This window comes from Gymnoscopelus braueri (genome assembly GCF_963280865.1).
Source record: "Gymnoscopelus braueri genome assembly, chromosome: 14".
NCBI lineage: Eukaryota > Metazoa > Chordata > Actinopteri > Myctophiformes > Myctophidae > Gymnoscopelus > Gymnoscopelus braueri.
This window is the reverse complement of record NC_137619.1, coordinates 12297609-12306471: the sequence shown is the minus strand read 5'-3', so window position 1 is coordinate 12306471 and position 8863 is coordinate 12297609.

Here is an 8863-nt window from a genome sequence, read left to right as displayed (position 1 = left end):
CCCTCCAGGGCAGATCCTTTTGTCTATGTTTATTCTATATATCTTGTATAACCCCGATATCATTCTCAGGGGTGTACGGTGTGTGGTTTGGATGTGATAAGTTAGCAGATCCCCTGGGCTAGTCCACACGTGGTAAACATGGTGAAAATATATTACTAAGGTGTAATATTACTAAGTGAAAATATATTACTAAGGTGTAATATTGACAATTGTGTGAAGATATATTACTAAGGTACACAAGGTACACATGTAATATTGGCAATTGTGTGAAGTGTGGATATATCTTTAGCTGTGTTGTAGAGGACAGTGGTCACTACATTTAAGTTATATCCATTTGTGTTGTAGTTGTGTAGTGGCGAGGGCCACTGCATTTTACTGCATTTTACTGCTTTTATTTTATTTTATTTTATTTTTGTTTGCTTTATTGTTAAATTGGTTCTAACTGTAATTGTATCCTTGCTCTGTAAAGCACTTTGAGCTGCATTTCATGTCATGAAAGGTGCTATACAAATAAAGTTTATTATTATTATTATTATTATAACTCTTGAACCGTAGGTCGTAGAATAAAAAAAAAAATTCATGTACAATTCACGAACTAGAAAGGTGAACTAAAGTCTATTGACTTTACTTTATTGGCTGTTAGTAAATCACATGTTTAATAACTGACTATAAATAAAGTCACTCCTACACAGAAAGTTTGTGTGTATTAAGGCTAAAGGATACCTTTATGGCTCCTTATCGTTTCCTTTATGGCTGTGTTCATTGTCATTTCAATAGACACTGTGAATAGACTGTGCTGCACAGACACAGAGCTTTTTTCCAAATTCATTTTCGGTTCTTATTTATAAAAGAGACAAAAATATGGAGGGGACAATAATATATATATATATATTTGTATTCAATAGATCATGCGCCGGTTAGTTTGCGTCCTCATTGGGCATAGATGTTTGACAGTGGAAACTCGTCAAACTTTCTGTGTAGGAGTGACTTTAGTCATTTATTAAACAGTGTTGATATGATTTACCTAATCTAACAGCCAATAAAGCAAAGTCAGTAGACTTTAGTTATCCTTTCAAGTTCAAGTTCTACAATCTTGCAATTATTTGGCAACATAATAGTAGGCTATACATTGTCGGAATGTAACATGCAGTACAGTTGGATTTTAAAACTACTTATTTGCATAATAAGCTTCTACATGTAGCCATTTATATACTTGTATGACAAATATGGTCTGAAGAATCAATAGAGAAATCTGGAAATTTTAGTCTGGAAAAGTATGGAATTTTTGAATGAAAAATTTGTTGGAAACCTGTTTTACCATAAAGTGACAAACAACCCATTTGGTAGAGCATGTTTTCAGAAAATTATTAGGCCATTAGATTTTTTTTTAAATTATATCAAGTTACATAATCATGTTCAGTAACACCTCTGTGACGATAATATGCCAATTTATTTTATTACTTACCTCTGAAATTTCAACCAAAAAGAGGCCACCTTTCAGGGGTGACTTAATTGATTTTCACTTCCTAAAAGGTGGCTACCTGAGAATTCATGTGACTGGGAAACAGTGATATCTAGTGGACGATTTTTTTGCCAAAACATACCTCAACCAAATAGAAAGGGCTCAATCAGGTTGAGTTAAGTACAGCATTGTTTTCAATTAGAAATAGTGACTTAAAACTTGCTCTACCAATTGGTCGACCAGACTGTTAAAGGGATAACTTCAATATGTTGATTATACTGATCAAACATGTTTTTATGCAGGAAATGTAGATTTTGTACTTGTTAAAGTTAACATGTGTAACATACCTGCAACCTTTCCCCCATAGATCCAGAAAGTTGGCTTATAGGTACAAAAATAAGTACAAATCCATGGTTGTGGAATAAGCAATTGAACATAATTGAACCCAAGTACAGACTCACAACTCTGAAGCAGGATGAAGTCAAAATCAGACTTTTGTACCAGGAGCGTGGCACTTTTGACCTGTTGTCTTTCTCTCCAGGAGTCAGAGTTGACGCAGGGCAGGGAGCGACCCAGGCCAGACAGGAACAGCAAGCCCTACTGCAGGGGAGAGAGGAGATTTCCCTGAAAAAGCGTGACGCTTCCCTACAGCAGGGGAGAGAGCAGATGAAAATGGTACGTCTTGTGTCTTCTTCAATGATAATTGCTTGAGCTTGGCCCCTTGATTGCAGAGTGAGTCCTTTGTGACATTGTTGGGCATTAGTATGTCACAGGGAGTCTATATCCCTGAAGTTCCTTCACAGAGTGAGGGACTGAGAAAGTTAGGCGTCAGTCAGAGAAAGGGTTATCGGTTCATCGGTCATTTAAAAACATAGCTGTAGTGCCCCTATGGGTGCATTTTTGGGGTCTGTGACTAAACTCATGGCAGCCTGTCGTACAACTGAAAAAGTACAGATGTAACATGAATCAGTATGCAATACAAAAATCTGCATTAATCCGGTATAGAAATGAATCACTTCTATACTACTCTCATTCAGTATATTACACATTAGTTACATGAATGAACAAATCCTACCTGAATGAAAATGCCAAATCACTGTCAATTAAGAAATGGTTCTTAAACTTTTTTATTTCAAGGACCCCTAAAGTTTGGCACGCATGCAAAGTCTGGTACGGGTCACTCTCAGAACTATACACCGGACCGTAAGGGTCCATTTGGACCCCCTCAAGGAACCCTGAGGTTCCCTTGACACCACTTTGAGAACATGCCTGTGCAGGATATAATCAAAAACATAGGAATACATACGTATATGCTGTATGGAATGCATGCAACATATCAACCAGTCTAGGGTGTTATTCAGTTTATTGTGTACACACACACACACACACGCACACACACACACACACACACACACACACACACACACACACACACACACACACACACACACACACACACACACACACACACACACACACACACACACACACACACACACACACACACACACAGTATGAGAGAAGGGGAGAGATGGAGCACTGTGCACTGCAGCAGAATATCACCTACAGTAAAGTTTGCCTTCCTGTTCATGCTTGAAAGAGCACAACTATCTGTTGTTTACAACGTTTACATAATTATGGTCCAATTATGCTGCTCTTGTTTACAAAATGGTGTGGCAGTGTGTAAGCTTAGAGCCATCTGTTACGGTCTCCAAGCAATTCAACAAAACCAGTGGCTCAAATTGGAGACCCCAACATAAAGATGGACACCACAAACAATTGGCAATGTTTTAAATCCTTTTTATTTACTTCCCACAACATAAATTTAAACAGCGAGGAGAAACATAATGAAAACTCAAATGCAAATACTTTACCAAAATACGGAAACCAAAATGGGGCCTGGAGATGCCGGTCAAACTCAATAGAATGGAGGGGGGACCAGGCCACCCCCTATAGGGACGCCTAAGCTGTTCCCCCTAACTGACAAAACCAAGTTCTAAACTAAAAGCTAAACGAAAAGATAGAACTACCGGCCATCCCCAGGCCAAACTAAAATAAACTAAGTTACTGAAAAGAAAGGCTACATAAACTACAGTGTGGGGTTTGAGGTTGTCTCTGGGTCTGTGTCGGGGTGGACCTGAACTGGCTGGCACACCTGCATCTGCTGCAGATGTGCCAGCCTGGGTGTGGAATGAGTGATGAGTGATGATGTCAAGGCCACACACAACACCATCTATCAGAAGAGCACTATTGACACAAGGCATGTTAAAACAGTCAAGAGTCCGGAATCACATGACAGCTGGCGGGGATGGACATTTTAAAGAGCTGACGCTGTCATTTGGTTCATGATTATTTGTTTATTCAATATCAATGATTTGATCAGATTTTATCTGCTCTCTTTTTTTAAGGAAACTATCTATTTGCATGGTGAGGTGGAAGCTAATTCCAATGAGGATGATGATGAGTCTGTACTTACCTCCACCACCGTCCCAATGTGTAAACTGCATGAAGGTCACTTGCCCCAAGATGCTCCACGGGAAATAGTTACACCTAACAGGTGTCACTCTGTTGCTGTAGTTTCCCTCCACCCCCCATGCTGTCTGCCCCTTCCATATCAAAACGGTCCTTCCGTTTGTCATGTGACACAGTCTGTGATTTCTCAACCACAGACAATCCTGTTACTGTATCACCATCTTATCTGCATCAATCATTGTCAGAGCTCCATGATGAAACTGATTTCATTAGTTGCAGAGAGGGAGAATCCAGCTCTCTGCCTCGTTCTCGCAGCTTACCGTCACTGAGGCAAATTCCACGTATAGAGAACAAGGCAAGTTTCAGAGTAAAGCGGTCCTACAGCTTAAATGATGTTATACTACTGGACAAAACAAAGAAAATTACACCTGATATCATTGTTGTAGAAAACAAGGAAAGCTACTGCTTCCATTACACCCAAACAGGACTGTTCCAATGCAGAGTGACCGGCCTGGTGTTTAAGATGGAGACAGAGGGAGATCTGACTTACAGGACAGTTCCTTGGAACCAAAGCCTTTTAGCACAGCTTGGCAAGAGGCCTGCAGGACCACTGTTTTACATGAAATGCCCTCAGGGTTCTGTGTGTCAGTTACACCTTCCACATTGTGAGATCCGCTCCGTGGGTGAAGGCAGATCCTTGTCTGTTGTCCATGTGATGGATGAGGGCACTGAACTAATCAAGCCCCATGTGATCACAGAAACTCATGTTATCATAAATGTAACTGGATTGTCTTGCTATGGTAATGTGACAGATGTGACAGGTGGCTCCTCTCCTATCCACGCATTGGCGTTACTGTTTTATACACCTCCGATTGATGATGATACCATGTCTAAGCTGAAAGTATTGCTGCTACCTTGGAATGTTGTGCTGCGTGAAGTGTTAAGTGAAAGGAGGAGCATACATGGACAAGAGATTTACATTGAAAACCCTCCATGTGAACTAATCCCAAACAAAGAATACAGCCTCTCCACTTCCCCTCAAGATGATTCCATCGTAATTCAACCAAAGAAGTCAACATTTAGAATTGAGGCATTCTATCAGAATTACATTGAAACCTTTGACATGATTTTAAAGGAAAGGTTGAGCATTGTTAAGCTGCTTCTAAAAGACAGTAACACTTCAGACTGTGCATGGGAACGCGATGTATGCCTTACAGCTCCTGATTTAAGAAAACAACAAGTTCAGCTCACACAAAATGACAAACTGTTGTCTGTGCGGAGCAGCTTCATCGACAGCATTTCAGGTCCCAATGTCCAAGGTCTCGTGGATAAACTTTTTGGGAAGAAGGTGCTATCCGAATATGAACGGGATGAGGCCACCGACATGAAAAAGGTGAAGGATAAGGCAAGTTTTGTCATTGATACAGTGAGGAAAAAAGGACCTTTTGCAAGTTCAATCATGATAATGATTCTCTGTGATATGGACTCATTCCTCTCTAAACATCTTGGGTTGATGTAAAACTGTATTTATGTAATCCGATCTACTTAAAATACCTTCAGTATCTACATAACTTCCTGCTTCCTTTTTTTATGTCTTTCCATAAGGGTCCATTTGTTTACATTCGTACACTCTGTGTTACAAATAGATAAATGAACACTTGAGGATTTGCTGGATGTACTGTATACCTCACCACCAAGTGACAGATATGCTCAAACGAATAAGACTATTTCTTTATATTAAAACCTTTAATTTAAAGTTAATCCGTAAACCTGTTTCCTTGTCTCTGTATCTCTGCTTCTTGTCCCTGGTAAAACGGATCAAAATAGATCTTTGTTTTCATGAAATGTATCATAATGTGATAATATTATAGATCACCAATTTTCCACAATTGAATTTTCATAGGAGTAACAGTGCATTTGTGAACACACTTAATGATTTATGGACTGAAGATTTCATTTGGACTGTTTCACATATTTCCCTGTTTGGGACCGTAAGCATCCCCGGCTGAATATTTAGTGTGGTCGCCCTATAAACTTTATTTTGTTCCGCTACTCCTCCCACAGTGTTGGCGGGAAGCACTTGAGCCTAATATGTTGACCGGCTTCATCGGGAATCGTGTGCTTCCATTTTGCTAAGAGATATGTTTAATTAGTATAGTTTAATTGATATTAATTTATTAGTGAATACATTTTACCCATTGACTTGAATGGAAAAATGTAAAAACTTTTTTTTTAAAAAACTTTTATTTTTCTCTCAGAAACCGTAAGATACAGATACAACACTTGGAGGGGAGGTTCATAGTCCAGTGCCCTAATTTTGAAAACATTTTTGCGATAAACACATGCAAGCGGATTTTTTTATAGTCCTTACCGTTACCAATCAAACCCAAATTTGAATCACATGTCAAGGGTTGTGTACTCAACGAATCCCCAAAAGCATTTCCACTTTGATCCATAGGGGGTGCCACAAATATGCAAAATGTAACCGTTTGATGCAAAAACATGATTTTTGGGGGGATCAATCCTCACAAAATGAAATACAAGTGAACTCAGGAGTGACGTGACAATGTAATTGGCCTATAACATTTGTGGAAGGGGCCTATTTCTTTAGTGGGAGGGGCCTATTTCTTAAAATCGATCAGCACCGAATTCGAATCGCACGTCGCACGGCCTTCGACGGTGATCTGCCCTGCATATTTCCCAGAATTGTGAATATTCTAGTTTTCCTAGATGTCCTTTTATTTTGTGTTTCTTTTGCACTGTCTTAAAGCTCAATGTTTTGTTTTGAGCTTGTTGTAATGTCCTACAAACAAAATTGCTAGTCTCTCTACACACCAATTTCTTACCATACTTTTTTTTTAAAACTACAACCACATGTAGGCCTATGTTTACATCCACGTGATATAATATAATATATTTGACATGACTTAGTTAGAAGCTATTTCTCCAGGGGATTCAGCCTCTCATATGTCCTTTTTTATGTTTTAGATTAGCCAATGATTATTACCCTTTTTTCCCTCCAAATTTAGTCGTTTAGCCAATTAATCACTCCCTACATATTTATGTGTGTGTTGTGCTGTTGTACCCTACTCAGTGGTGGAAAAAGTACTACATTTCTTTATTTAAGTAAGTATCAATACTGCAATGTAGAAACACTCTGTTACAAGTAAAGGCCCGGTAATCAGAATTTACTAGCCTGGCATGGCCAGACTAATATCACTGCGTAGATGTTTGGAACCTGCATTTACGAGGGGCGGATACCAAAAAATGCTTCAGGTGATAAACCAAGCATGCATGCTTGCCTGTGTGATGTTATGTGGGGTAAGAAGACATACATTGTTTCTGGGAAGAAGGACAGAAAGGGACAGCCCTGCACACATAAGAGAGACACTCGTATTGCAGATCTAGAAGCCTCATGTGCACATGCACTGCTTGAGGACATTCAGTGAAACAATGGCTTCAATTGTATTCATTCTTATACTATTGTGTGGTTCTATAGGCTAGTGGTTCTCAAAGTGGGGTACAGCTTGTAGATCTGCTGAGATTTTCAAAAAAATCTTGAAAGTTTGTGAAAAATGTGGAATATATCTTTTTAAAACATTTTAACAACACAAATCTTGTATGGTGTGGGGGGACTCCCTGGCTCAAAATATTTTCAGATGGGGGTCCGAGGCCAACTACATATTAATTAATTTGGGGGTCCTAGACATGAGATGCTCCATCCTCCCAGTGGGAGGATGGAGCATCTTTAACCAATGTTTGGTATCCTCACATCAGCCGGTTGATTGGACAACCAAGTAGCCAATCACGGTGTGACGATAAACCTGCTCTCTAGACTCCAGAACACTGGTTCTCAACGTCTGGTCCGGGGACCACCAGAGGTTTGGGACCGTTACGGATCTGTAACTCTGTGGGTGTACAAATGGAACCAAATGGACCCTTAAGGGTCCATTTGGTTCCATTTGTACTCTCTCAGAGTTAAATGAACACTGAGGATTTGACAATATATATTGGGGTCCCATTGATTGATTGATTGATTGAATACTTTATTAGTCAGAACTGTAAACAGCACGTGGTACAATAAGACATTAAAGGGCAAGACCACTTTAGTAGGGGTTTGGGTTGTGTAGTTACCTTGCTATGATGTAACAACAAAGGTGGGCAAGAAATTTAAAAAAAAATCTCCATTGACAAAAAAGATTTGATCATTCAAAATATGCTCCTCATTGACTTACATTGTACGGCAAGACCACTCTGCAGACTCTTTTTTCATCCCGTAAACAAACACAAACAAAGCTAATTCAGACAATAATATAGAACATCACAAAACCCAGTACAGTTTTTTTTAAATTATTATAAAAATGTCAACTTCCTGTTCATTTTACTATTTGAAGATCTGGATCCAGATCCACGGAACCAGTCCGGGTTTAAAAAAATCACACCCAGTGTGAAGTGGGCGGTGTGGTCATCACAGTGGTCATCATAGTGATGGAAGCTCACTTTAAAAAAAAAATGATTTTTTGAAGCGCATAATCCTATTTATAGATTATTAATGTCATCATGTGTCTCGCTAGCCAATCACAGTGCTGAATAGAGTCAGCCAATAGAGTCAGCCAATCACAGTACAGCTAAGGGTGTACTAATGAGCCAATCACAATACAGCTAATGAGGTGTCCCAACCCCACTTATAGGGGCGGCTACACCGCCGAAAAATAGCAAAATCAATAGGAAGTTGAAAATGTTTAAAAAAAAAACAGACTGGGTTTGGTGATGTTCTATATTGTCAGAATCAGCTTTATTTGCGTTCGTTTACATGCTAAAAGAGCTCCTCCTGAGCCTCTTCACTGTACAATGTAAGTCAATGAGGAGCATATTTTAAGTTATCATTTTCTAGTCAGTGGAGAAATATTTTTGAATTTCTTGCCCACC